The following is a 15,217-nucleotide window of genomic DNA, read 5'->3' as shown; positions in this document are numbered from 1 at the left end:
CACAAGCATACATACATACATATATATATATAATCCTTTCGGTTACGAATTCATGAAAATATTACCAATGTTTAACTAAAAGACAATAGACTCAATTCAGGGTAAAAAGAACCCAATCATCGACTTTCCAATAGAATACTGGGTAACTCGAAGGGTGGGCATTAGGACCGAAAATATGAAAACCTACTACCGGAACGCCAGAGATATTGAATTCGGATAAAGGCGAAATAACAGAAAAACGTTTCGACTGCATGACTGAATTGCAAAACAGTTCATTTCGAATATTAGTGGATACAGGCGCAACACACTCTTACTTGGGCAAGAAATGGCTAAAAAAAGAATGAAAACTATTCAATTTTCCGACTCGTTTCGCAAAAATTAATGGACGCGAACGGACAAACGGTCGATATGATTGGACAGGTAGTAATTCCAGTTATAATCGAGAAGCAAACTAAAGCTTAAAGCTTATTAGGTTTGAAAATTAAAATCCGTATGAATCTGATGAACGGACGCGATAAATTTCTCACGTATGTCCCTAAACGATTACTCAGAAACTTAGTGGTTAATAGGTTATTTTCTCACTCGCTATCCTCTTGAAGCCCATCCAAACTCATTACCCTTCCCATTAACTGATGAGAAACCGAAAAGAAAGCTAGAATTAAAGTTAAACAAAACAAGGAAAGTAAAAGTATAAACATTAGGGATAAACCGCACAATGATAACACCGGCACACAAAAAAAGTCGTCCGGGGTCCAAAAAACTCTGATTCATAATTTTTCTAAAAACGCAAAAATAGACGTAAAATCGACGAAAACAGTGATTTTTCATGTACATTTTTGCAAAAAAATTTCACTCTCGGTGGACTTAACCCACTTATCTATATGTTTTGGGGTCGCTGAATCCAAATCTAGAGTCTAAATAACTCAGTTGGCTCATATTTTTTCGAAAACCCCAAAAATAGGCATAAAAATGACGAACACAGCGATTTTTGCTGTATTTTTGGGTAAATGGAATTTTGTATGTCAATTGAACTTAATTACCGTACCATTATAATGTTTTGGATCACTAAATCTAATTTCGCGGTAAAAATAACCCATTTAGATCGTAGTTTGTCTTTAAAACTCTAAATTAGCCATAAAAATGCCGAAAGTGGTTATTTTTCCTTTATTTTTCAGATGAAAAAAAAATTTACTGCTAGTGGACTGAATTACCATATCTATGTTTTTTTAGTCGGTTAATTCAAATTCAAGGTCAAAATAACTAACCAGGCCATAGTTTGTCTTAAATGCTCAAAAACACACGGAAAAATGCCATAATCGGCGATTTTTTTTAAATGTTTGAAATAAAAAAAGCATTTTTATGCTCAGTGGACTTAATTATTATTTATATGTTTCTGGGTTACTGAATCCCTTAAACTATCGTACAAAGTTACTGAATGTTTTATTAAAATTGATAAACGTTTAATCCCTTAACCTTTCTCGACAGGCATTGTCGCTTACTGTAGATTTCCTTTGCCTCTCACATTTCGGGGTATTTAATTTGCGTTAGTCCTCTGCCATTGCATTAGTAAAATTTTTTCTAAGTAAGTTTTATTTAATTTTAGCGTTACCCAGGAACAACAACGTGGACTTCGTATCGAACCCTTTTGTCCTCAAAACACCTGCTTAGTTGGTTTTCACTTTTGTTTGTTACCTTGATTAACTTGATCTCGTTTTAAATTCTAACAGTAGTCAGCCAACATGTTCACATCCCAACGTCAGTGATATCGCCTCTCAATGAATTTTACATCCTGTTGGAAATGTTCGCATTGCTTTTCACTAAAATCTCCAGGTTTGTCTGGAAACTTAGTTATATGCGAATGAAGAAAATGTAGCTTCAAATTCATAAGGCAGCCTAGTTTACCAAAGTTTGTTACCATTTCTAAAACTAAGCCAGGCATCTTTTTCATTGTCAGTCATTTTTGCAATGAACTCTGGATCCTGCAAAATTTTTCTTCTCTGCGATCCATCGAAGATCTCCTGTTTTCCTTTTGCTTCGGAAAGTTGTGGAAATTGATCTTCCAAATACGTATAGCAATAAAAAATCTCATTTTTAATAACAAAATGCAGTAAAAATCGCTGCTTTCGTCATTTTTACGTCTATTTTTGCGTTTTTCGAAGAAATATGAGCCAACTGAGTTATTTGGACCCCGGATTCGTATTCATCGAACACAAAAAACTATAGATATGCTGGTTAAGTCCACCGGACATAAAAATATTTTTTGCAAAAATATACTCAAAATATCGCTGTTTTCGTCGATTTCACGCCTATTTTTGCGTTTTTTGAAAAAATGCGAGCCAACTGGGCAATTTTGACCCCAAAAACATATTGACATGCTGATTAAGACAACCGGACATTATATTTTTTCTTCCAAAATATACACAAAAAATCTGTTTTCGTCGATGTTACGTCTATTTTTGCGCTTTTTAAAAAATATAAGTCAACTGGCTTATTTGGACCCCGAATTCGGTTTCAGAGACACCAAAAACATATAATAGCAATCAAAATAGGACACCGAAATTCAAGCTTAGTGCATCTCCACGAGCATCAAAAACCAAGACCTAGAGAGCATTCTCACCCAAGACATTAACGACGACTCAAGTGTACAAGACTCATTTAGTATAGGTAATAATAAAATTAGGAGGAAAAATAAGAAAAACAATTCAGGACACATTTTTCTAATAGTAAATACGAGGACACCTATAAGGATAGCGGTATTAACTTTTGCAAAAAACAAAAAAGTTATCAATCAAGAAAAGTTAAAATAGGAATTTCAAAAAGCTAATGAGATATCGGAAGTGGGAACTAGAAACCAATGGGTAATTTTTAAAATAAGGCGATCGGATTAAATAATATTTCTGATAGTATGGGAAAAGTCTACGATCAAACTAATAGTTCACTAGAAATTTACAAAGGTATTGTTGAGATTAACAAAAATCAACAATACAATTTAAAAAAGCTTCTAAAAAATGAAATAAAAATTTATTTGGGGAAAGCACATACAGCGATTCATGTGACAAGACAAAATTGACGCCGAAAGGCACGATCCGTTTAAACAGCAATATTAGCATGTAAGCCCAATAGTGAGGAAAACAATTGATCAACCATAAATAAATTATCAGAACAGAAAACAATAGACCCCTCTTGTTCCGATTGGTCAAATCATATATGGTAGCTATGATAAAAACTCGGATTCTGCTTAGGTTTTGGAAAGGTTAATTTAAAAAATAAAATGATCTTATTTACAAATTTCATTAGAAGAAAGTTAAATACCAGTTACAGTATTCACAGTCCCTGGAAAAAAGATTGACCAATTTAAAATTATGCCATTTGAATTAACCAATGTTCCAGAGACTTTTGGATAAAATTGTCACTCCACACTAACGCCAAACTTTTTTTTTAGACAGCATAGTAATAGTAACTAAAAATTGCGAAGAACATTTTAGATATTTAAATAATGTATTTCCAGTAGGAAGATTCTGATCTGTCCATTAAGGGTTTACATTTTTTTTGTACTTTCTTCCCCATTCCTTTACACAACTCCCACACACTCACTTGTTCGTGGGAAGGGGACCTACAGTTTATGGTGGGTTCCGAACCACCAAGAGCAACAGCTTTAAGTTTTTAGAGAACTTTTTTCTATAGAGGTACCGGTCCCACGACTCTCCGAAGATGAACAACTCTCTTGCTAGGCTAGTGAAAAATGGTCGTATACAGGTCTTAAAAAAAGCATTTTGAAGCTTTTAGTTTCTAGTTTTGACATTTTTTGGCAAACAAATTTCGGAGCTACATGTTCCGCGCAATTTTAACAAGTAGTGTGAGAAAATTTAAGGGCAGTCCTGAAAACTGGAATAAATTTCGTACAAGAGTCTGTTACGATATTGGATAAATTTTTTGTATTCGTGACATAAATTTGAAGAAGTGGGAAAAGAAGTGCAATTTATGATTTTTCAGAACATCAACGGCTAAAGGACCCCGCACGAAATGTATGGGAAAATGGATTTCGGTGGATTTACCTGAAACTTTGTAATTTTTAAGGTTATAAGTGCCGGATGAAATGGCCGTAAAAAACCCAAAAAATGGACAGTTTTAGCGCTATGCGGCGTTAAGCGCTCAAGACCAGTGACTAAAACGAATTACAACAGATTTTGTTACAAAAGCGATGTCAACATAGAAATCACGGTTCAGATCGTGGTCTGACATATTTTCGCCTACACCGTTGACTCATATAGCGCGCTTCTCACAACGATCAAACGCTAAGCGCCGAAGATTTTAACTTCACTAATTCATCACTTTTTTAAAGGCAGAAATGGTACCCAAAGTAACATTAGTAACTAGTGCGCACAACGATAATAACAGTGTACCCTTCGGCAGAGGGCTGAACGCTAAGCGCCCATGATTAGCGAATAGAACCAAGCCTAGTAGCTTTAGCGACACAAGCGATGTCTGTATACGAAACACGCATTAAGAAGTGGTCAGTAACATGTTTAGCCAAACCAATGACAATATGAGTCAACACCGTTGACTCATATAGCGCGCTTTTCAGAACGGGCAAACGCAAAGCGCAGAAGATTTGAACTTGACTAAGAAATCACTTTTTCAAAGGCCTTTCACAAAAGAAATGACAGAAAAACATACCGTCGTCGATGGAAATAATGAGTGAATGCTGCATGATAAACGACTGTCACTTTTTAAAGCAAAAAGCGAACAACTCCAGGATGAGCGACGAACTGAAAGTAGGCCTAATGATTTAAAAAAAGTTGAAACCTCGACATTCACGATGGTATACTTGTCATTTCTTTTGTGAAAGGTCTCGAGAGCGCATAGCAATTTTATTGGTAAGCTTAGGAAAAAAAATTCCTATCTGTTCCCTTCTGTATTAATTGTGTTGTATTTCTTATTCCCTTTTTGTGTCCCCTTTTTTGTGTAAGAAATTAATGAGTCACCTTTTCTGCGCTTGAGCATGTCGTAATCATGGCTAAAATAAAAAACAACAAATTTTCAAACTTTTTCATTATTTTTTTCCCAAATACCGCTGAAAATAAAAAAAACTGGTTCGAAATCTGATTTTCTTTAAAGGCTTCCAAAACTTGGACAAATTTTAATTTTCACTACCGCCGGTATTAGCGTTACCCGAAGCGTACCATGTGGAGCTTGCACCACTCTCAATAAATGTCCTTAAACGTTGGGCCATGTGGATACATCGTGAAATGTGGGGCTGCGAAAAACATGCAGCTTGTAAAACTCTTTTGCCAAAACATCTCAAAATTAGAAACTTGAAGCTTCCAAATGCTCTTTTCAAGACCTTTATGCGACCATTTGGAACATGGGACTCCATGTCACATTTTTTATAATGGATTTCATCACCGCTGCAATAACGTTACGCCATTACTGAGTATCTGATCCTGTCATCGCTTTCTCTATTAGTATTTCCGACATGAAAGTGTACTCTTCACCTACAATCGTTTCGTCTTCTTCCGGAACGAGAGATAGATTCCTTTCATGTAGAGTACTGATCTGTAATCCTGTTCTAGTACCGACTTCAGTGGTCTTGTTTTCCAAAACAGTCTTGGATCTATTCCCTTTTGGCCGTCCTGGTTTTCTTTTCGTTTCAGGTACCTCTTCTGTTAGAAAGTTTTCGACTTCATTGTCGATTTTGTTATCGTTGTCGAGTTGGTCACTTTTATTTTCCGGTCCAGGTTGTGCAATCTCCTGATGATCGAAATGTCGAAAGTCTTCATGTTCATCCTCGTTCTGCTCAATTTCTTCTGCTGCTGGTGACAAATTATGGCCAATTTTAACGAAACGACGACCTTCCTCTGGTTTTTGATCTGGGGGTAAAAAATTTGTTTGAGTTTTAGCCGCTGTCCTCACATTAGAACTCAAATTTTCCGCGCTTTTTACGTCATGACTGATAATCACTCTCCTTTTCTTGTTCGACCAGATGTAGTACACCTTTGATTCATCGGAGTATCCTTGAAGATTCAATCTTGGTCCCGTTGATCTAGCTTTCCTCGTTCAGGATCCATGTCCAGATAGTGAACTTTGCTGCCAAACACTCTCAGATTGGACACATCTGGAACTTTTCCTTCACATAATTCGTAAGTTGTTTTTCCATTTAGGCTTTTAGTTGCTAATCGATTTTGTAAATAATTAGCCGTGTTGATTCCTTCGGCCCAAAATGAATTACGCAGATTGACTTCTATCAAAAGACATCTGGCAGTATCTAAAATGGTCCTCTTATTTCTCTCAGCAGTACCATTTCGTTCCGGATTATGTAACACTGTCAATCTTCGTACTATTCCTCGATTTTTAGGTAAGAGTCGAATTCCCTATTGTAACTCGATGTAATATTTCGCACCTCCAATTGAGGTGTATTATTAGCAACAATTCTGATCGCCGATTCGACTCCTTGGGAAAAGGGGTTCTTGACATCTTCCCCTTCAAACAAACGTCACACTCTACCTTTCGCGTGAACGAACCGACTATGTAATAGTTCTTGCGAGGCTTTACTCGATTTTGCATTTGAAACTGTGCACGCGCTTTCTCTGATTTCTTCCACGCAGTACAAGTCTCCGATTCTATTAGCGTAAAGTTAAGCATTTTCGTTATTGTTGATAACCTCCGCTAAGCTTTTTTAAACAAAACACTGTAACCGCGGTCATTAATTTTTGCTACCCATAAGAGATTGGTTCTCAAATCATGCGCGTGCGACGCATTCTTGAACTAGACACTTTTTTAATCGCTGTGTATCTTTGCAGTAAATTGCACTCTTCCTTAACCTATAATTTTCGAGGTGGAACTGTTAGCAAGGTTTAACATTCCGCTGTCAGAAACGGTAATTTTCCGGAAACTTTTCTTATTGTTGCACAGGTGGGTCGTCGCCCCACTATCGAGACACCAAGTTTTACGTAGATCAATGGATCGATGACTGAATACGTTTAAGCACAGGTCTTCCGCGCACTTTGCTAATTGCTTTCTATTTTTATTAAAACGACCTTCAGATTTCTTATATCCGAGCTTATATACACGAAGCACCTAAATTGATCCTGAGATCCTTTTTCCACATTAGCACTATCTTTCACTTAGTTGTTTCTTTTCGATTATCGCGCTTACTATGCTTATTCACAAACATGGCATCTGAACTTTTGCCTCGTAGACCGTACGTAGAGATTCGGGGGTCGGTAAATTGTCTCTGGACTCTATAGCGCACCTGAAGTTTTCGAAACTACCGGGAAGGCTATATAGGATCATTACAGTCAGTAAATCTGGGTTGATTGCAATTTCCATGTTCGCTAATTTTTCCACGGTATCGAAGAAATCATTCAGATGATCACGAACATCGTTTCCTTCCGCCATGTTATGTAACGTGAGTCTTTTCAGCAACGTGGCCTTTCTTGCCGGCCATTTGGATTGGAAAATTTCTTCCAATCTCAACCACATTTACCTCGATGTCGCACAGTTCTTCACCTGTTTAATTTCACTCGTAGAAATCGTCAGGATAATGTCCGATTTAGCTTTTTGGTCGCTTTTTATACAAGCACGTTCCGCAGCAATAGCTTGTGCATATTCCTCACTTTCAGGTTTCACAGCATCACCACTTATATATTCCCATAAGTCTGCTTTTATCAAAACTGCCTGCATTTGTAGTTTCCACGTATCAAAATTGTTTTTACTGAGGAGTTCAATCCTCGTAGAGTTCGCGCCGTTCGTTTTCATGCTTTTTCACGCGTCGTCACACTAGATATTATTTTGTTTGTTGCAAAAATCGTTAATATTTAAACTCGCGTACGTCTGGGCGCCATAACCTATTAGAATAACTGGGAGAGATTAACGACAGTGAGACAATCATTAACCCGTCATCAAATTTTATTGTAATAGAACTGATGAGATTAAAAAAAAGAGCGACAATTCATCACGACAGTGGTTGAGCTTGTACTAACACGTTTATGGGATTCACATAAGAGAATTAAAAGCGGTGGCAGGAATCAACCCCTTTGCGCAAGCGCGTATGAAATAGTACCTTGACTCGATCAGTTCAGTTTATAAGAAGTATCAATTCTAAACATTTCTGATACACTCCTATCATCAACGAGTCTCTAATTTATTTTAGCGTTCAATCAAACCAAATTTTGAAATGACGTCCAAATAAAATATTTTCTAAAATAAAAAAAACTCCCTAAAAATTTTATTAATTAAAATTCGGGCAAGTTATATTTCTTCGTGACATCTTTCTGATACACCATTATCGTGAAAGTTACTTAGAATTAATTTTAGGGGCTGATCAACTGCCAATTTGAAAATCAGTTCCAGAGATAGCAACTTCAAAAATAGAAAAATTTCTGAAAAAACTGTAATGTAAATTCGGGCATAAAATATCTCTTCTAGACTTCTTCTGGTCCACTCCTATCCTCAGAGAGTCTTTAGTTCGCATAAATTAGAACTCAGTAGGTAAAAAAGTCGAACTATATCTCTTCATTTAATTTGTAATTTTATCGGTTTGAGTATAGAACTGAAGCTATAGAAATATCGAATTAAATCGATTAAGTAAGTATTGCACTAGAGCAGTTCATGTAGAACTCGCAACGTTCATAAGTTGAATGTCATCTGTTCTAAAGCATCGAGACAGATACTGTTTCACTTTTGTATCGGGTACGTAAGGAAATTTGAATCACAGTGCGTCGATATAAATATACTCGCTATGCTTCCCTTCGTTCGACTCTGCTGGTTCGAATGACGACGAACAGCGAGGATCCAACGAATCTGTAACGTTTAAATTTGAGAGCACGCGAGATCTGATATTTAAATAATTATTCATTAATTTTTCCCAACACATATTTTCCGGGGTCTCAACTCAGCGTAATGCTCATGCGAAGCTCCTAAGTTACAGATTTGTTGGATCCTCGCTGTCCGTCGTCATTCGAACCAGCAGAGTCGAACGATGGGAAGCATAGCGAGTATATTTATATCGACGCACTGTGATTCAAAGTTCGTTACGTACCCGATACAAAAGTGGAACAGTATCTGTTTCGATGCTTTAGAACAGCTGACATTCAACTTATGAACGTTGCGAGTTCTACATGAAAAACTGCTCCATTTCAATACTTACTGAATCGATGTAATTCAGTATTGCTATAGCGTCGGTTCTATAGTCAAACCAATAAAATTACAAATTAAATGAAGAGATCCAGTTCGACTTTTTTACCTACTGAGTTCTAATTCATGCGAAGCGTCGTAGTTCAAGGTATTATTGAACTAATATAGGTACATATTTTTTTCGGTGTAGAAAATTTCAACAGCAACAAAATTGGAATAAATATTCCGGCCCAAAACTTCGCTTCTATATTTATTTCTGATATAGTCCTATCGCAACGAGTCTCTAATTTAATTTAGTATTTGATCAAACGAAATTTTGATATGAGGTCCAGAAAAAACATTTTCTGTGATAAAAAAATCCCTAAAAACTTTATTAATTAAAATTGAAGCTAGTTAAATTGGTTCGAGATTTTTTTTGATTCACCTATACCATCAAAATATCGCTTCTGGATTTATTTCTGATACACTCCTATCACCAGCGTAACTGTAATTTATTTTAGTGGTTGATCAAAACAAATTTTGTGATGACGTCCAGAGAAAATATTTTCTAAAATACAGAAAATACCTAAAAACTTAATAAATTAGAAATCGAGCAAGTTATATTGCTTTGCGATATCCTTCTGATACACTCTCATCGTCAAAGTTACTTAGAACTGATTTTAGGGACTTATTAAATTTCAATTTGTAAGGCAGATCCACAGATAGCACTTTCAAAAATTGAAAATTTCAGCATCAAAAATTGTAATACCTATTCCGGCCAAAAATTTCGCTTCTAGATGTATTTCTGATACACTCCTATCACTAACGAGTCTCTAATTCATTTCACAGGTTGATCAAACCAAATTTTAAGATTCAAGTTTTTGAAACAGAGTTATAGGAACAGAGTTTCGGTTAGACTGGTTAATCAGATAGAATATTATTCTAGAGGCCTAATATCAGTGGTTATTTGATATTTATACGACAGAGGTCTCTGTATTATACGGTTGCTAAGCAGAAGAACTACTATATCATAATCAATTTTTATTACGCGAAATTAATTGAAAACGCGAAAAAAATAAGTTCTAAAAAATTCACTGCGGGCTGGGTTTGAACCAATAACCTCCTTATTACATGCGAGGGGCGCTACCAATTGCGCCACCGCAGCACCAACAGTGAAAATTTGAGAACTTGTTTTTCCTTAATTTCGATCGAAATTATTTTTTATAGATGTTATTATTTTAAGGCCAGTTGTTAAATTCAAGTGTTTGAAACAGAGTTTCGGTTAGACTGGTTAATTAGATAGAATATTGTTTTAGAGGCCTAATATCAGTGGTTATTTGATGTTTGCACGACAGAGGTCTCTGTATTGTACGTTTGATAAGTAGAACTACTATATCATAATCAATTTTTATTACGCAAAATTAATTGAAAACGTGAGAAAAATAAGTTTTAAAAAATTCACTGCGGGCTGGGTTTGAACCAACAACCTCCTCATTACATGTGCGGGGCGCTACCAATTGCGCCACCGCAGCACCCAACAGTGAAAATTTTAGAACTTGCATTTCCTGAATTTCGATCGAAATTATTTTTCATAGATGTTATTATTTTAAGGCCAGTTATTGAATTCAAGTTTTTGAAACAGAGTTATAGAAACAGAGTTTCAACAATACAGAGTCCTCTGTCGTACAAACATCAAATAACCACTGGTATTAGGCCTCTAAAAGAATATTCTACCAAATTTTAAGATGCCGTCCAGAGAAAATCTTTTTAAAAACTCCCTGAAACGTTATTAATTAAAATTCCAGCTAGTTATATTTCTTCGTGATATCTTTCTGATACAACCTTATCATCGACGTTTCTTGGAATTAATTTTAGGGACTGATCGAATTTCAATTTGGAAAGCAGATCTACAGATAGGAATTTCAAAAATAGCAAATTTCGAAAAAAAATTGAAATATAAACTCCGGCCTAAAACTTGGCTTCTAGATTTATTTCTGATACACTCTTATCACCAACGAGTCTTTAATTTATTTCAGTGGCTGATCAAACCAAATTCTAAGATAACGTCCAGAGAAAATATTTTCTAAAATAACAAAGTCCCTAAACACTTTATTAATTAAAATTCGGGCATGTTTAATTGCTTCGAGATTTTTTTTGATAAACCTATACCATCAAAATGTATTTAAATTAATGTTAGGGACTGATCAAATTTTAATTTGGAAAGCACATCCACAGATAGCAATGTTAAAAAAAGAACATTTTACAAATAATCAGAATAAAAATTCCGGCCTTAACTTTCGCTTCGAAATATTTCCTGATACACTCCTATCATCAACGAGTCTCTAATTTATTTAAGTGGTCAATCAAACCAAATTTTGGAATGATATACAGAGAAAATATTACATGAAATAACAAAGTCCCTAAAAACTTTATTAATTAAAATTCGGACATGTTAAACAGCTTCGAAATTTTATTTTTATGCACCTATGCCATCAAAATGTATTCGAATTAATTTTGGGGACTGATCAAATTCCAATTTGGAAAGCAGATCCACAGATTCCAATTTTTAAAATAGAAAATTTCTAAAATAATTGGGGTTAAACTTCCGGCCTTATATTTCCCTTCTAAATTATTTCCTGATACCCTACTATCATCAACGAGTCTCTTATTTATTTTAGTGGTCAATCAAATCAAATTTTGAGATGACGAGAAGAGAAAATATATTATAAAATAAAAAAATCCCTAAAAAATTTATTAATTAAGATGCGGGCAAGTTATATTGCTTCGAAATATCTTTCTGATACACACTTATCATCAAAGTGACATGGAAGTCATTTCAGGGGCTGATCAAATGCCAATTTGAAAATCGGATCCAGTGATAGCAATTTCAAAAATAGAAAAGTTCCTTTAAAAAATTGGAATAAAAATTCCGGCCTAAAATTTAACTTCTACATTTATTTCTGATACATTTCTATCATCAGCGGGACTCCAATTTATTTCAGAATATGTTGATTGTGCGTTTGAATATATAAAATCTACTTTCCTTTTTTTGTTCCACAGTTATTTTATTAAATTCAAAAAATGCAAAGCGTTCATTTTATTTCTAGAATTTGTATATTATATTAACATTCTGCTGTACATTTTACAATTATGATATGGTTCAATTCTACGACTATATTATTACAGTATACGTAGACTCCTATCCTAAGCGAGTCTCTAATATATTGCAGTGGTTGATCAAACCGAATTTTGAGACGACGTCAAGAGAAAATATTTTCTAAAATAAAAAAACTTCTTAAAAACTTTATCAGTTAAAACTTGGGCAAGTTATTTTCTTTGAGATATCTTTTTGGTACACCTATACCATAAGTATGATTTAGAATTAATTTTAGGCTGATGAATCTATAGTCTTGGGATAAGGTCCACAGGCAACGATTTTTCAATGATGGTGATTGAACTGATGTGTATTTCGTCTAGGATCTATCTGTGAAAAACAAACAATGGAAATCAATTATTACAATCAGAAATAATGTGTTACTTAATAGAATTACTAAAAAGTAATTATTGTTACATTTTTAATAAGGAATTATTGTTTAAATTTTTACTGCCATCTCTGTCAGTAATAAATATACAAAACCATAAAGAATTTCTTTGGTAAAGAATAACCAATCGAAACTATAATCAACATTCCGGGCCAGTTTTGTCCTTATTTCGAGATTTTGTGTGAAATTTGAAACTGCTCCTGTAAAATGGCTTCTCCTCTGCAGTTATGTGATTCGGGTAGCATTTAAGTTCTCCATGCAAGCAAGCCCCAGAGTGTCAACCCCACACCCACCCACCCACCCACCCACACACACACACACACACACACAAAATCTATTTTCCTTTTTCCCAATTTATTTCAGTAAATTCAAAACACGTAGGTTACATGTACCTTATTTACATATCAGTTATATAGATTTATGATATAAAACATTTACTTCATACGCACAAAAACTTTTATTGAATATGACACGCTCTATCGGTGTAACTGCAAAAGTAATAACATTTTTTGGCAAAAAAATAAACAGCAATTTTCCAAAAATGCTTCATAACTTCAGATAAACGCCCCAAACTTCGTTTGCTTGAGGCACTAGATCTCCAATAATGAAACCAATATATCGTAAAAAACAAGTCATTTCAGATACAGGCATTTTTATTTATTACAAACAAGATGAAAGTCTATAATTTTATTCCGTACACATGATTCTTTTTTTCCTGTATGTGGAATGTTTTGTTTTTTAACGTTTGCTTCATAATTTTTCTCTGTTCACAGAAATGCTTCGTCTTCCCTCAAAAGTTTTTTCATTATCTGTTTCGGTAATTTACAAAATCAACAATAAAAATTTCCATTAATACAATCAGTCAAAACTATTATGGCATTTCGTCATAAATTGTCTTCGAGAACCAAAACGCACTTAAAGTATAATGTAAGTTCAAAATCTTTTTCAAGCCTTATTTTGATTTCACATTCTTTCAAATAATTAATTTCTTCGATTAAAATTTTAAACACGGCTTCATTCTTGAACTTTTTTCGATACTCACATTTAGATAAAAGCGTTAGGCATACATGATTTAAAGAAGAACGTCAATCAGGAGGTAAACAAGCAAAGGCAGAAAATGTTGCATTAAATTTATTTACATCAGTATGAGATCCAAAGACATTTCCTGTTTCAAAATCATAGTTTTGTATGAAATACGGAAATAAGATTATATTATCATGAAATTGAATTTTTTCCAGTAGTCACCTTGCATAAGATTACTTATTGTATCCAAATTACTAAGCATTAATTCAATAACGTCATTCTTTGTAGCTTTAAAAGCGCCAGGAATTTCAAAAACTGACTTAAAAGTGTCTCTCAAACGTATAACCTTGCCAACAACATTTTAAGGTTGAATTGTGACTATACCGTTGACTTTTTTAGGCTTATCAATTAGTCCGATTATATAATCACCAGGTGGTGTGAATGAAAAATAACCTGCGAAGTGTTTGAACCGTTTGTATACTGAAGTTAAATCTTCGAAAGGATCAACTGTGTCTACAGCTTCGTCAATTTTTTTTAATATATCAGAATTAGGTCATTCAAAATTTTTTTCTACTGTTTCTCAATTGTCAATATTGATTGGTAATGTTTTTCGAATTCTTTCCTTAACTGTCTAGCTACCTTCATATTTTACAAAGAAATGCAAAATGATACTGCTTCCAAATGCAAATCTGCGCATGTGTTTCTGGAAATAGCTAATTCCTCCACTACATCAGGCTCTTCATTAGGGGGCTCAAAAACGATTTTTCTTTTTTCTTTTTTTGAGGGCAAAGATCCCCCCATTTCATTCCAAATCCGAAAAAAGTAATTCCCTAATTAAAAAAAAACTTTTCCTTTTAACATGTGCCGGCTTTGACTTGAAGTTTCCCATGTAAAATGCATGGGGAAAAATCACTTTTTGGAGCTTTTGGAATCATTTCTTAGGTTTTGAAAAAATGTGACGAGAAAGTATAGGGGCCTGTATAAAATTATTCAGTGAAGAATTTCTCGTATCAGACATATGGGTTTGACGACCCTGCTCACCCCCGCGAGTGCCTGAAAACTAACCTCAAAACAAAAAATGTCAATTCTTCATGAGATCGACCTCTTGAGCACTCTATGGTACTCTGGTCTTTTGTTGACTTAAAAATATTAATGTTGGTTTAGTAGAATATTTATTATAATTGGTTAATAAATTTTTAATTATTTACCCAAATGGGATTTGTTTAAATAATTGTTTTTCAAAAATTGGGTTTTTCTTCGTCCTAAAATTATTACTGTTAGTCTAGTGTAATATAGTTGGATAAATGAGAAGAGACAGTTTTTTAATAGTTTAAGAGTGGTGAGTTATAGTGAGAGAAAAATTTTGAGTGATTTTTAGATTGGTGTCTTTAGATTTAGATTGAACGAGTGGCGTGAGGAATTGAAAGCGAGGAAAAAGAAAACGTGACGTAGGAAGGAATACCTGGCAGTCATGCCGGTGACACCAAGTCCAGAAAGGACAGAGAGAGAGAGAGAGAGAGAGAGAGAGAGAGAGAGAG

At 34.6% G+C, this 15,217-nt stretch overlaps 1 protein-coding gene and 1 non-coding gene across 3 annotated transcripts in view; both read right to left on the bottom strand.

The window, feature by feature from the left end:
- Positions 1–15,217, bottom strand: part of LOC117177753 (probable DNA mismatch repair protein Msh6) — a 253,143-nt gene that overhangs the window by 89,332 nt on the left and 148,594 nt on the right. The gene's annotated exons all lie outside the window — the stretch shown is intronic.
- On the bottom strand, positions 10,574–10,646 carry Trnat-ugu. Its single transcript has one exon. It is a non-coding gene; the product is annotated as a tRNA-Thr (tRNA).

The sequence above is a fragment of the Belonocnema kinseyi genome, chromosome 8, assembly GCF_010883055.1.
Source record: "Belonocnema kinseyi isolate 2016_QV_RU_SX_M_011 chromosome 8, B_treatae_v1, whole genome shotgun sequence".
NCBI lineage: Eukaryota > Metazoa > Arthropoda > Insecta > Hymenoptera > Cynipidae > Belonocnema > Belonocnema kinseyi.
Note: the sequence above shows the minus strand (reverse complement) of the source record. Positions and strands in the feature narration are given on the sequence as shown.